At 41.4% G+C, this 13,358-nt stretch overlaps 5 non-coding genes and 1 pseudogene across 5 annotated transcripts; all 6 read right to left on the bottom strand.

Moving 5' to 3' along the window:
- Nucleotides 1–780: 780 nt before the first annotated feature.
- LOC141202545 (U2 spliceosomal RNA) lies at nucleotides 781–1,002 on the bottom strand (annotated as a pseudogene).
- A 6,366-nt stretch (nucleotides 1,003–7,368) lies between these two features.
- On the bottom strand, nucleotides 7,369–7,559 carry LOC141203002 (U2 spliceosomal RNA). Its single transcript, XR_012274146.1, has one exon. It is a non-coding gene; the product is annotated as a U2 spliceosomal RNA (small nuclear RNA).
- Nucleotides 7,560–8,674: 1,115 nt separating this feature from the next.
- On the bottom strand, nucleotides 8,675–8,865 carry LOC141203001 (U2 spliceosomal RNA). Its single transcript, XR_012274145.1, has one exon. It is a non-coding gene; the product is annotated as a U2 spliceosomal RNA (small nuclear RNA).
- Nucleotides 8,866–9,980: 1,115 nt separating this feature from the next.
- LOC141203000 (U2 spliceosomal RNA) lies at nucleotides 9,981–10,171 on the bottom strand. The gene has a single exon (XR_012274144.1). It is a non-coding gene; the product is annotated as a U2 spliceosomal RNA (small nuclear RNA).
- A 1,114-nt stretch (nucleotides 10,172–11,285) lies between these two features.
- LOC141202999 (U2 spliceosomal RNA) lies at nucleotides 11,286–11,476 on the bottom strand. Its single transcript, XR_012274143.1, has one exon. It is a non-coding gene; the product is annotated as a U2 spliceosomal RNA (small nuclear RNA).
- Nucleotides 11,477–12,591: 1,115 nt separating this feature from the next.
- Nucleotides 12,592–12,782, bottom strand: LOC141202418 (U2 spliceosomal RNA). Its single transcript, XR_012273691.1, has one exon. It is a non-coding gene; the product is annotated as a U2 spliceosomal RNA (small nuclear RNA).
- Between the last annotated feature and the right edge of the window lie 576 nt (nucleotides 12,783–13,358).

Below are 13,358 nucleotides of genomic sequence, written 5' to 3'. Positions count from 1 at the left end.
GCTGCTGGCTGTCCAGCAGCAGACTGAAGGTGGCTGCTGCTGTGCACAGGTATATAAAGGCTCAGAGCCTATTATGACACGCGCAGCCAGCGTTCCATTGCCACATTCCATCTACTGCAGGCAGGATACCTGGCTGGCTGAATGTCGCTGAGAAGCTCACAGAGACCGCCATAAGCAACAGTTTAACAGAATGCCACAGACTAATCAACCAAACTTTTTGGGTTGGGTTCTCTTTTATAGTCTGCAGGCATTAAATGAAAGAAGTCAGTGTTCCAGCAGAAGGAGACAACGTTTCAGAAAAGGCATTGTAGCAAACCAAAAAAGAAATTTTAAGCGCAGCAGAGTAACCAGCGCACATACCTGTTAGCTCAGGTGAGTTTAAAAGGCTGCTGTTGATAACAAGGGCATTTGCTAAATAGATGGTGTGTGTGCAACAATATACTGAAAGGTCAATTATATTGTGCAGCTTATCTCACCACCTGTAGTTATTTAGGTGAAAGCTCCAAAATGCTTGCCTAATATGTCTGTTTATCCAAAAGGAAGTAAAAAGGGAGAGCTAGAAAGATAGCATTGCATCACATTACATGGCAATGCAATGCACAGTTGCTGAAGTTGAACCAAAATGAGCTTGTAATCTGGCTTCTGCAACTTTGAACATGAAAAATCCAATGAGGAGAAGAAAAGCAAAGCCAAAGAGTCCATCCCAAAATCCGACAAACAAGCAAAATGAACAAAAAACATTGAATTCAATTCTTTCTGATTTTAGAAACTGCATTAAAGAAGGGGTGCACCGGTCCTGGAGATACTGCAATACCAGGTCAATGCGTGGAGTGGACAGAGCAAGCTCTTTTTCCATCTCCCTGTTCTAAAAATCCATTTAATATATGGTCCCCAGATAGGGGACGTATCAGATATTAAACTGATAAGAACAGATTTTTTTTTTTTTTTTTTTTTTTTTTTTAACACTCAGATTACAAAGTCTTGGAATCAACAAAAAGATAAGAAGACTCAAATGCATCATCGTGCATTCTACCAATTTTAATACTTCTCCAAATCTTTTATTTTCTTTTTCTTTTATATATATATATTTATTTATTTTTTCCCTCTTTTTTTTTTTAAAAAAAAATTATATAGTTTTGGCTATTTTTTTTTGTTTGTTTTTGTTTTTGTTTTTTTGTTTTTCCACAGGTTTTCAAAAAATCAAAGCTTACAAGGTAAGTTCATTCCATTTACATTGTTTCCATTTCTCATTTGCTTTCACCTTGCCAAGCGTCATTTTGTCCCTCCAGAAATACATGTACAAATAACTTAGACATAATTTAATACACTGGTCGACTGTTACTTCCTTATGTTTAAACACTAAAATGTTCCTTGCTTTCCACAATGCCGCCTTCACACATGCAATAATAATCCATACAATTTTAAAATCCTCCTCTCTTATCCCCATCCCATAAAATACTCTGTTAAAATCCAAAAAATTAACAGTACTCACAGCTCTCACTATATTGCACACTTTCCTCCATATTGTCTGTGCAAAATTACAATTCCAGAAGATGTGCATGGGTGTTTCACTATTCCCACACCTGGATCTTGGGCACACTTCAGATCTTACCAACCCACGCCTGTGTTGGAACTCACGGGTTGGCAGGCAGTCTTTTACTATACACCAGAGTAAATCCCTGTGTTCATTAGATAACACACTATAATTTACATTCATCCAGATTCTTTCCACAATTTTGAATGAAAAATGTTCCACAGGACTGATACCTATTCTCTCTTCCAGGATTTTTAGGATTTTTTTATGGCATTTAAGAACATTTATTTCGACCATCTTAAGTTTAAAATCTCTTAAAATTTTTCCTAAAACAATATAATTTCCTGGAGGTAAAAACCTATAAGGCCTATTTAGAGACATCTCCAACCATTTATAATTTCTAATATAGAAACCTAAATTATATATAGAAAACAACTTTAGCTTAGAGCCTGGTCCTAATAAAGTGCATACACAGTTCGCTACATACTTTGCATATAAAAAGGACCTAATATCCGGAAAACCTTTCCCACCTTTTTTCTTTGATTTATATATCTCCTCTCTCTTTACTCTTTCCATCTTGGATCTCCATAAAAAATTAAAACATACCTTAATAACTCTCTTCATGATATTATTTTGGGGGATAAAAACTGTTGAGACATATAAAAACATTGGGAGTAAAACCTGTCTAATAATTAAAATTTTTCCTTCCAGGGTAAGATCTCTCAACTGCCAGAAAGTAATCTTTTTCTTAACTCTTTCCAGCAGAGACTCCCAATTTCTTACATTACCACCTGACTCTGAGAAATAAATACCTAAAATTTTTACTTCATTCATTCTTGTTAATTTACACTCAGAATCTACAATAAAATCACCAACAGTTAAAATACCAGATTTTTCCATGTTAATTTTAAAACCCGATGCGCCCCCAAACCAATCCACTGTTCTTATGGCTCTGTTCATGCTTCTAGTGTCTTTAACTAAAACCGTCACATCATCCATATATGCCACCACTTTAACTTGTTCATTGCAACTCCCGGGAATAAAAAAAACATTGATTACCTTATCTCTCCTAAAAGCTGCTAAAAGTGGTTCAATTGCACAAATAAAAAGAATAGGGGATAAGGGACACCCCTGTTTAACGCCACAGTTTATTTTTACATTATCAGATAAAAAACCATTAATAGATATTTTGCTAAAACATGATTTGTAAAGAGATTTAATACGTTTGCTAAAAACATCCGGGCATCCCATTTTCTCTAAAACTGCAAATAAAAAATCATGGGCAACTCTATCGTACGCTTTTTCAAAATCCAAAGTAATTAGAGCAAGCTTTTGTTTTCTGTCTAAAACATCCCATAAAACATCCCTGATTAAAATCAATGAGTCGCTGATTCTCCGATTTGGCACTGCACACGTCTGATCCACTTCTATTACTGAGCCGATTACCTTTTTTAATCTATTTGCTAGTAACTTTGCATATACCTTACAGTCCGTATTTAAAAGGGTTATTGGTCTCCAATTTTTAATCAGTTCTTTATTTCCTTTCTTAAATAATAAAACAATAAGACCCTCCCACCACGACTCTGGGACACTAAAAGATGCTTCTGCTTCTAAAATTACTTCATAAAAATCCTCACCCATGATCTCCCATAAACACTTGTAAAATTCAACAGGTAGTCCATCTGCTCCCGGCGTTTTGTTATTTTGTAGCGTATTAATTGTATTAAAAACTTCCTCTTTAGTAAAATTCCCTATTAAAAAAGATTTATCTTCCGCATTAAAATTTTTTTCCAGTCCTTCTAAAAAATGTTTTTTTAGAGACACATCCGTGTTTTTAACAGAAAATAAATCATCATAAAATTCTTTTGCTTTCATCTTCTTCCCCTCCAAACTTGTTTCTCCTTCCAAAACCTTCATATAATCCTTCTTGTCACATATTTTTTTAAAAAAGAATTTTGTGCATTTTTCATCCTCGTCTAAAACTTTTACTCGGGAATTAAAAATAATTTCTTTACCTTTTTCTTTCAGGCAGTTTTGGATCTTTTCTTTTGTTGTTCGGATCGCCTCCTGCAGATCACATCCGTTATTTTCGAGGTGAAAAAAACATTGCAGTTTAGCATTAAGATCATTATAAAAAATACGTTTTGCAGCAGCTTTCTTCTTTCCTTCTTTAATAAAAAATATTTTTACCTCCTTCTTGACAAAATCCCACCAATTAAAAATAGATTTAAAAAACGTTTTTTTTAGCTTCAGTTTTTCATACAGCTTTTTAAAACCTTCCATAACCACCTCGTCTTGTAGTAGGGATACATTAAATTTCCAGTGTGACGGTCTTTTATCCACATCTGATTCTATTTTAAAACTACATTCTATTATTTTATGATCTGAAAAAGGTGTTGAATGCGTTTTAAAACCTGAGCATGTTAGGGCTTGAGATATAAAAATATAATCTATTCTGGATGAAACACCTCTCCCCACCCAAGTGACTTCATGCTCCTTTTTTTGTCCATCTAATGCCCATGTATCTTTAAGATTAAAAGCTGCTAAAATATTTCTAAGACATGAAGCTGACCCATCTTTTACATTTTTTAAATGACAATTAAAATCCCCACCTAAAACTAATGGATCTACTCCAGGTAAAAACAGCTGCAACAGTTCAAACAAATGTAATCTCAAGGCTTTTTCTGCATTTGCATACACATTAAAACACCTCACTTTCTTCCCATTTTTCTGCACATCAATTCTTAAAATCCTCCCAGGGTATATCTCTTCATAATTTACAATCTCCCAATCTTTAGAGCATAAAAACCCCACACCATCACTTTTTGACTCGTTCCCACCAGAAAAGCATAAGTTACCCTTCCATATACCCTGTAAATATTCATAGCTTATTTTTTTTGTCAAATTACATTCTTGTAGAAAGATAAAATCAATATTTTCATTATTTAAAAAATCATATAAAGCAGTTCTCTTATATAGGTCGTTAAACCCCTGAACATTCAGGGACATTGAGCGGATCATCTTCTAACATTTAGTGCAGGGCTCTTCCCTCCGCCCTCATTCTCTACTGCCGGAGAAGATGGGTCTACCTCCAGATCTGATACATCCGAAGATGACACACTCCCCAGCAGACTTGTTGCTTCTAATGCCTTTACTTTCCCACCACATGGTATTCCTTCATTATCACTTCTATCCACACTTCTTTTTAGAGATTTTTCTGTGCAGTCCATTTGTACCTGCGCACAAGGTAAGCTCTGCGACAGGGAATTAGTAGGAGTGGACTCCACTACTTCTGGAATATCACTTTCCCCTCCACAACTACTCCCTTTACTTAGTGGAGAAATTTCTTGCAACATTTGACTCTTCTCTTCTCTCTTCTGATCTTCTTTCTTCTGTTCTTCTATCTTCTTCTTTTCATTCTTATCTTCTTTCTTCTTATCTTCTTTCTTCTGCTCTTCTCTCTTTTTCCTTTCCATCTGTTTCTTTATCTCCATGGCCCTTTTTTCTATGTCCTCTATCCTCTTCTGTTTTTCCTCTTCCTTCTTTCTCTTCCTTTCTTCCAACTTCCTTTCCTCTTCTTCTTGTGATTTTTTAACCCGTTCCTCCTTCTTCTTCTCCTTCATTGCCCGTCCCTCCTCTTCCTCTTTTCTCTTTCTTTCTGTCTCCTCCTTCTCACTCCTTTCTTTCTCCTCTTCCCCTTTTTCCTCTTCAGCAGCAATGCCTGCTTCCACATCGTCTTTAGCTTCTTGTTGCTGTTCTTCAGGCGATGTGTCCATCTCCTCTACATCCTTTTTCTTATTTTTAGGGCACTCATCCATCTGGTGAGGAGTACCCATGCAATTAAAACACTTGTTACATTCTGCATCCAGATGTCCATATTTTTTACACACACGGCAGTAGTGTGGCATCCCTGGGAAGAATAAATAACCGCGGCTATGGTTGATATAAACCTGCGGCGGAGGTCTGGACACGCCCCCCTCCTCATTCGGGTTCTTCCTAAATGATACCACATACACACGTTTCCCGTTCCACACTCCAAACTGTGTTTCCCCGCGTCTCTTAGGGATGATTTTGTCACAATACATTGATAGGTAACTTTCAACCTCAGAGTCTGTAATAAATGGACTAAACAAATGAATCGTCAGTACTTTCATTGAAAACTGAAAAGAGGGGATTACTTTCACCCCCTCCAGCTCTACCTTCTCTTTATTTACTTCATAAAGAGCGTAGGCTTTATTAAGCGTAACATCATAAAGTCCTCGAGAAAAAAAAGATTGAAAGCAAAAAAGATGCTCCTTGTCGATCTTCAAGAGCTTACAAATAACATTGAAAATAAATTGAGAATCTTTCACCTGCCGGTGGTCAGGAGCAACCACCAACCTGATGGTGTCCTTCAGCGGATGCTCCTCCGAGAAATAATCATTCGGGTTGCTTGCTTGATTCTCCTTCCTTCCTCCAGGGTTTCTCCTTGTCTCCATGATTTTCCTCTTCTTTTCCAGATACCAAGGAAAATATCACACACGGATCGCAGCCTCCACGAAGTTCGTCCTCCCTCCAACACACCGTCCTCCGTAAAGAAAAGGCACTGCAGCTTTAGCACCGATTCCCAAAAGCAGCACTGGATATCTCCAAAGGCCAAGAATCGGTTCTGCCACCACAGTAACCTTCAGCCCAATGTCACAACCCACTACAGATCGTGCCAAAAGGCCGAGAAGCGATAACCAGAATTGGTTTCAAACTACGGAGCCACCCAAGGATCCTGAAAAGTCCATTTGTGGAGATGAGCTCCTGGACTCCCATTAAGAAGACATGTTGTCAACCTCTAGATCCCTTACATGCCTGCACTTTTCGGCTTGCTGCTGCTGCAATCCACGCGTTTTAGATCTGCATAACTCCACCTCTTTAAACACAGCACCTTCACCCCCTGCTGTTCCCACCCGCCTCAACACCGTTGGAAGGGAGGAGAACCAATTAAGGCGGGGGGTGGGGTGGAACGAGCAGCTGTCTACCCTTAGCAGGAGGGCTCCTGATTACATACCTCTCCTGCTGCTGCTGCTGCTGGCTGTCCAGCAGCAGACTGAAGGTGGCTGCTGCTGTGCACAGGTATATAAAGGCTCAGAGCCTATTATGACACGCGCAGCCAGCGTTCCATTGCCACATTCCATCTACTGCAGGCAGGATACCTGGCTGGCTGAATGTCGCTGAGAAGCTCACAGAGACCGCCATAAGCAACAATTTAACAGAATGCCACAGACTAATCAACCAAACTTTTTGGGTTGGGTTCTCTTTTATAGTCTGCAGGCATTAAATGAAAGAAGTCAGTGTTCCAGCAGAAGGAGACAACGTTTCAGAAAAGGCATTGTAGCAAACCAAAAAAGAAATTTTAAGCGCAGCAGAGTAACCAGCGCACATACCTGTTAGCTCAGGTGAGTTTAAAAGGCTGCTGTTGATAACAAGGGCATTTGCTAAATAGATGGTGTGTGTGCAACAATATACTGAAAGGTCAATTATATTGTGCAGCTTATCTCACCACCTGTAGTTATTTAGGTGAAAGCTCCAAAATGCTTGCCTAATATGTCTGTTTATCCAAAAGGAAGTAAAAAGGGAGAGCTAGAAAGATAGCATTGCATCACATTACATGGCAATGCAATGCACAGTTGCTGAAGTTGAACCAAAATGAGCTTGTAATCTGGCTTCTGCAACTTTGAACATGAAAAATCCAATGAGGAGAAGAAAAGCAAAGCCAAAGAGTCCATCCCAAAATCCGACAAACAAGCAAAATGAACAAAAAACATTGAATTCAATTCTTTCTGATTTTAGAAACTGCATTAAAGAAGGGGTGCACCGGTCCTGGAGATACTGCAATACCAGGTCAATGCGTGGAGTGGACAGAGCAAGCTCTTTTTCCATCTCCCTGTTCTAAAAATCCATTTAATATATGGTCCCCAGATAGGGGACGTATCAGATATTAAACTGATAAGAACAGATACTACACTTGATCTTAGCCAAAAGGCCGAGAAGCGATAACCAGAATTGGTTTCAAACTACGGAGCCACCCAAGGATCCTGAAAAGTCCATTTGTGGAGATGAGCTCCTGGACTCCCGTTAAGAAGACATGTTGTCAACCTCTAGATCCCTTACATGCCTGCACTTTTCGGCTTGCTGCTGCTGCAATCCACGCGTTTTAGATCTGCATAACTCCACCTCTTTAAACACAGCACCTTCACCCCCTGCTGTTCCCACCCGCCTCAACACCGTTGGAAGGGAGGAGAACCAATTAAGGCGGGGGGTGGGGTGGAACGAGCAGCTGTCTACCCTTAGCAGGAGGGCTCCTGATTACATACCTCTCCTGCTGCTGCTGCTGCTGGCTGTCCAGCAGCAGACTGAAGGTGGCTGCTGCTGTGCACAGGTATATAAAGGCTCAGAGCCTATTATGACACGCGCAGCCAGCGTTCCATTGCCACATTCCATCTACTGCAGGCAGGATACCTGGCTGGCTGAATGTCGCTGAGAAGCTCACAGAGACCGCCATAAGCAACAGTTTAACAGAATGCCACAGACTAATCAACCAAACTTTTTGGGTTGGGTTCTCTTTTATAGTCTGCAGGCATTAAATGAAAGAAGTCAGTGTTCCAGCAGAAGGAGACAACGTTTCAGAAAAGGCATTGTAGCAAACCAAAAAAGAAATTTTAAGCGCAGCAGAGTAACCAGCGCACATACCTGTTAGCTCAGGTGAGTTTAAAAGGCTGCTGTTGATAACAAGGGCATTTGCTAAATAGATGGTGTGTGTGCAACAATATACTGAAAGGTCAATTATATTGTGCAGCTTATCTCACCACCTGTAGTTATTTAGGTGAAAGCTCCAAAATGCTTGCCTAATATGTCTGTTTATCCAAAAGGAAGTAAAAAGGGAGAGCTAGAAAGATAGCATTGCATCACATTACATGGCAATGCAATGCACAGTTGCTGAAGTTGAACCAAAATGAGCTTGTAATCTGGCTTCTGCAACTTTGAACATGAAAAATCCAATGAGGAGAAGAAAAGCAAAGCCAAAGAGTCCATCCCAAAATCCGACAAACAAGCAAAATGAACAAAAAACATTGAATTCAATTCTTTCTGATTTTAGAAACTGCATTAAAGAAGGGGTGCACCGGTCCTGGAGATACTGCAATACCAGGTCAATGCGTGGAGTGGACAGAGCAAGCTCTTTTTCCATCTCCCTGTTCTAAAAATCCATTTAATATATGGTCCCCAGATAGGGGACGTATCAGATATTAAACTGATAAGAACAGATACTACACTTGATCTTAGCCAAAAGGCCGAGAAGCGATAACCAGAATTGGTTTCAAACTACGGAGCCACCCAAGGATCCTGAAAAGTCCATTTGTGGAGATGAGCTCCTGGACTCCCGTTAAGAAGACATGTTGTCAACCTCTAGATCCCTTACATGCCTGCACTTTTCGGCTTGCTGCTGCTGCAATCCACGCGTTTTAGATCTGCATAACTCCACCTCTTTAAACACAGCACCTTCACCCCCTGCTGTTCCCACCCGCCTCAACACCGTTGGAAGGGAGGAGAACCAATTAAGGCGGGGGGTGGGGTGGAACGAGCAGCTGTCTACCCTTAGCAGGAGGGCTCCTGATTACATACCTCTCCTGCTGCTGCTGCTGCTGGCTGTCCAGCAGCAGACTGAAGGTGGCTGCTGCTGGGCACAGGTATATAAAGGCTCAGAGCCTATTATGACACGCGCAGCCAGCGTTCCATTGCCACATTCCATCTACTGCAGGCAGGATACCTGGCTGGCTGAATGTCGCTGAGAAGCTCACAGAGACCGCCATAAGCAACAGTTTAACAGAATGCCACAGACTAATCAACCAAACTTTTTGGGTTGGGTTCTCTTTTATAGTCTGCAGGCATTAAATGAAAGAAGTCAGTGTTCCAGCAGAAGGAGACAACGTTTCAGAAAAGGCATTGTAGCAAACCAAAAAAGAAATTTTAAGCGCAGCAGAGTAACCAGCGCACATACCTGTTAGCTCAGGTGAGTTTAAAAGGCTGCTGTTGATAACAAGGGCATTTGCTAAATAGATGGTGTGTGTGCAACAATATACTGAAAGGTCAATTATATTGTGCAGCTTATCTCACCACCTGTAGTTATTTAGGTGAAAGCTCCAAAATGCTTGCCTAATATGTCTGTTTATCCAAAAGGAAGTAAAAAGGGAGAGCTAGAAAGATAGCATTGCATCACATTACATGGCAATGCAATGCACAGTTGCTGAAGTTGAACCAAAATGAGCTTGTAATCTGGCTTCTGCAACTTTGAACATGAAAAATCCAATGAGGAGAAGAAAAGCAAAGCCAAAGAGTCCATCCCAAAATCCGACAAACAAGCAAAATGAACAAAAAACATTGAATTCAATTCTTTCTGATTTTAGAAACTGCATTAAAGAAGGGGTGCACCGGTCCTGGAGATACTGCAATACCAGGTCAATGCGTGGAGTGGACAGAGCAAGCTCTTTTTCCATCTCCCTGTTCTAAAAATCCATTTAATATATGGTCCCCAGATAGGGGACGTATCAGATATTAAACTGATAAGAACAGATACTACACTTGATCTTAGCCAAAAGGCCGAGAAGCGATAACCAGAATTGGTTTCAAACTACGGAGCCACCCAAGGATCCTGAAAAGTCCATTTGTGGAGATGAGCTCCTGGACTCCCGTTAAGAAGACATGTTGTCAACCTCTAGATCCCTTACATGCCTGCACTTTTCGGCTTGCTGCTGCTGCAATCCACGCGTTTTAGATCTGCATAACTCCACCTCTTTAAACACAGCACCTTCACCCCCTGCTGTTCCCACCCGCCTCAACACCGTTGGAAGGGAGGAGAACCAATTAAGGCGGGGGGTGGGGTGGAACGAGCAGCTGTCTACCCTTAGCAGGAGGGCTCCTGATTACATACCTCTCCTGCTGCTGCTGCTGCTGGCTGTCCAGCAGCAGACTGAAGGTGGCTGCTGCTGTGCACAGGTATATAAAGGCTCAGAGCCTATTATGACACGCGCAGCCAGCGTTCCATTGCCACATTCCATCTACTGCAGGCAGGATACCTGGCTGGCTGAATGTCGCTGAGAAGCTCACAGAGACCGCCATAAGCAACAGTTTAACAGAATGCCACAGACTAATCAACCAAACTTTTTGGGTTGGGTTCTCTTTTATAGTCTGCAGGCATTAAATGAAAGAAGTCAGTGTTCCAGCAGAAGGAGACAACGTTTCAGAAAAGGCATTGTAGCAAACCAAAAAAGAAATTTTAAGCGCAGCAGAGTAACCAGCGCACATACCTGTTAGCTCAGGTGAGTTTAAAAGGCTGCTGTTGATAACAAGGGCATTTGCTAAATAGATGGTGTGTGTGCAACAATATACTGAAAGGTCAATTATATTGTGCAGCTTATCTCACCACCTGTAGTTATTTAGGTGAAAGCTCCAAAATGCTTGCCTAATATGTCTGTTTATCCAAAAGGAAGTAAAAAGGGAGAGCTAGAAAGATAGCATTGCATCACATTACATGCAATGCAATGCACAGTTGCTGAAGTTGAACCAAAATGAGCTTGTAATCTGGCTTCTGCAACTTTGAACATGAAAAATCCAATGAGGAAAAGAAAAGCAAAGCCAAAGAGTCCATCCCAAAATCCGACAAACAAGCAAAATGAACAAAAAACATTGAATTCAATTCTTTCTGATTTTAGAAACTGCATTAAAGAAGGGGTGCACCGGTCCTGGAGATACTGCAATACCAGGTCAATGCGTGGAGTGGACAGAGCAAGCTCTTTTTCCATCTCCCTGTTCTAAAAATCCATTTAATATATGGTCCCCAGATAGGGGACGTATCAGATATTAAACTGATAAGAACAGATACTACACTTGATCTTAGCCAAAAGGCCGAGAAGCGATAACCAGAATTGGTTTCAAACTACGGAGCCACCCAAGGATCCTGAAAAGTCCATTTGTGGAGATGAGCTCCTGGACTCCCGTTAAGAAGACATGTTGTCAACCTCTAGATCCCTTACATGCCTGCACTTTTCGGCTTGCTGCTGCTGCAATCCACGCGTTTTAGATCTGCATAACTCCACCTCTTTAAACACAGCACCTTCACCCCCTGCTGTTCCCACCCGCCTCAACACCGTTGGAAGGGAGGAGAACCAATTAAGGCGGGGGGTGGGGTGGAACGAGCAGCTGTCTACCCTTAGCAGGAGGGCTCCTGATTACATACCTCTCCTGCTGCTGCTGCTGCTGGCTGTCCAGCAGCAGACTGAAGGTGGCTGCTGCTGTGCACAGGTATATAAAGGCTCAGAGCCTATTATAACACGCGCAGCCAGCGTTCCATTGCCACATTCCATCTACTGCAGGCAGGATACCTGGCTGGCTGAATGTCGCTGAGAAGCTCACAGAGACCGCCATAAGCAACAGTTTAACAGAATGCCACAGACTAATCAACTAAACTTTTTGGGTTGGGTTCTCTTTTATAGTCTGCAGGCATTAAATGAAAGAAGTCAGTGTTCCAGCAGAAGGAGACAACGTTTCAGAAAAGGCATTGTAGCAAACCAAAAAAGAAATTTTAAGCGCAGCAGAGTAACCAGCGCACATACCTGTTAGCTCAGGTGAGTTTAAAAGGCTGCTGTTGATAACAAGGGCATTTGCTAAATAGATGGTGTGTGTGCAACAATATACTGAAAGGTCAATTATATTGTGCAGCTTATCTCACCACCTGTAGTTATTTAGGTGAAAGCTCCAAAATGCTTGCCTAATATGTCTGTTTATCCAAAAGGAAGTAAAAAGGGAGAGCTAGAAAGATAGCATTGCATCACATTACATGGCAATGCAATGCACAGTTGCTGAAGTTGAACCAAAATGAGCTTGTAATCTGGCTTCTGCAACTTTGAACATGAAAAATCCAATGAGGAGAAGAAAAGCAAAGCCAAAGAGTCCATCCCAAAATCCAACAAACAAGCAAAATGAACAAAAAACATTGAATTCAATTCTTTCTGATTTTAGAAACTGCATTAAAGAAGGGGTGCACCGGTCCTGGAGATACTGCAATACCAGGTCAATGCGTGGAGTGGACAGAGTAAGCTCTTTTTCCATCTCCCTGTTCTAAAAATCCATTTAATATATGGTCCCCAGATAGGGGACGTATCAGATATTAAACTGATAAGAACAGATACTACACTTGATCTTAGCCAAAAGGCCGAGAAGCGATAACCAGAATTGGTTTCAAACTACGGAGCCACCCAAGGATCCTGAAAAGTCCATTTGTGGAGATGAGCTCCTGGACTCCCGTTAAGAAGACATGTTGTCAACCTCTAGATCCCTTACATGCCTGCACTTTTCGGCTTGCTGCTGCTGCAATCCACGCGTTTTAGATCTGCATAACTCCACCTCTTTAAACACAGCACCTTCACCCCCTGCTGTTCCCACCCGCCTCAACACCGTTGGAAGGGAGGAGAACCAATTAAGGCGGGGGGTGGGGTGAAACGAGCAGCTGTCTACCCTTAGCAGGAGGGCTCCTGATTACATACCTCTCCTGCTGCTGCTGCTGCTGGCTGTCCAGCAGCAGACTGAAGGTGGCTGCTGCTGTGCACAGGTATATAAAGGCTCAGAGCCTATTATGACACGCGCAGCCAGCGTTCCATTGCCACATTCCATCTACTGCAGGCAGGATACCTGGCTGGCTGAATGTCGCTGAGAAGCTCACAGAGACCGCCATAAGCAACAGTTTAACAGAATGCCACAGACTAATCAACCAAACTTTTTGGGTTGGGTTCTCTTTTATAGT

Source organism: Phyllobates terribilis, unplaced genomic scaffold (assembly GCF_046119375.1).
Source record: "Phyllobates terribilis strain yellow unplaced genomic scaffold, ASM4611937v1 Scaffold_123__1_contigs__length_5148117, whole genome shotgun sequence".
NCBI classification, from domain to species: Eukaryota; Metazoa; Chordata; class Amphibia; order Anura; family Dendrobatidae; genus Phyllobates; species Phyllobates terribilis.
The sequence above is the reverse complement of the archived record's forward strand: the minus strand, read 5'-3'. Positions and strand labels throughout refer to the sequence as shown.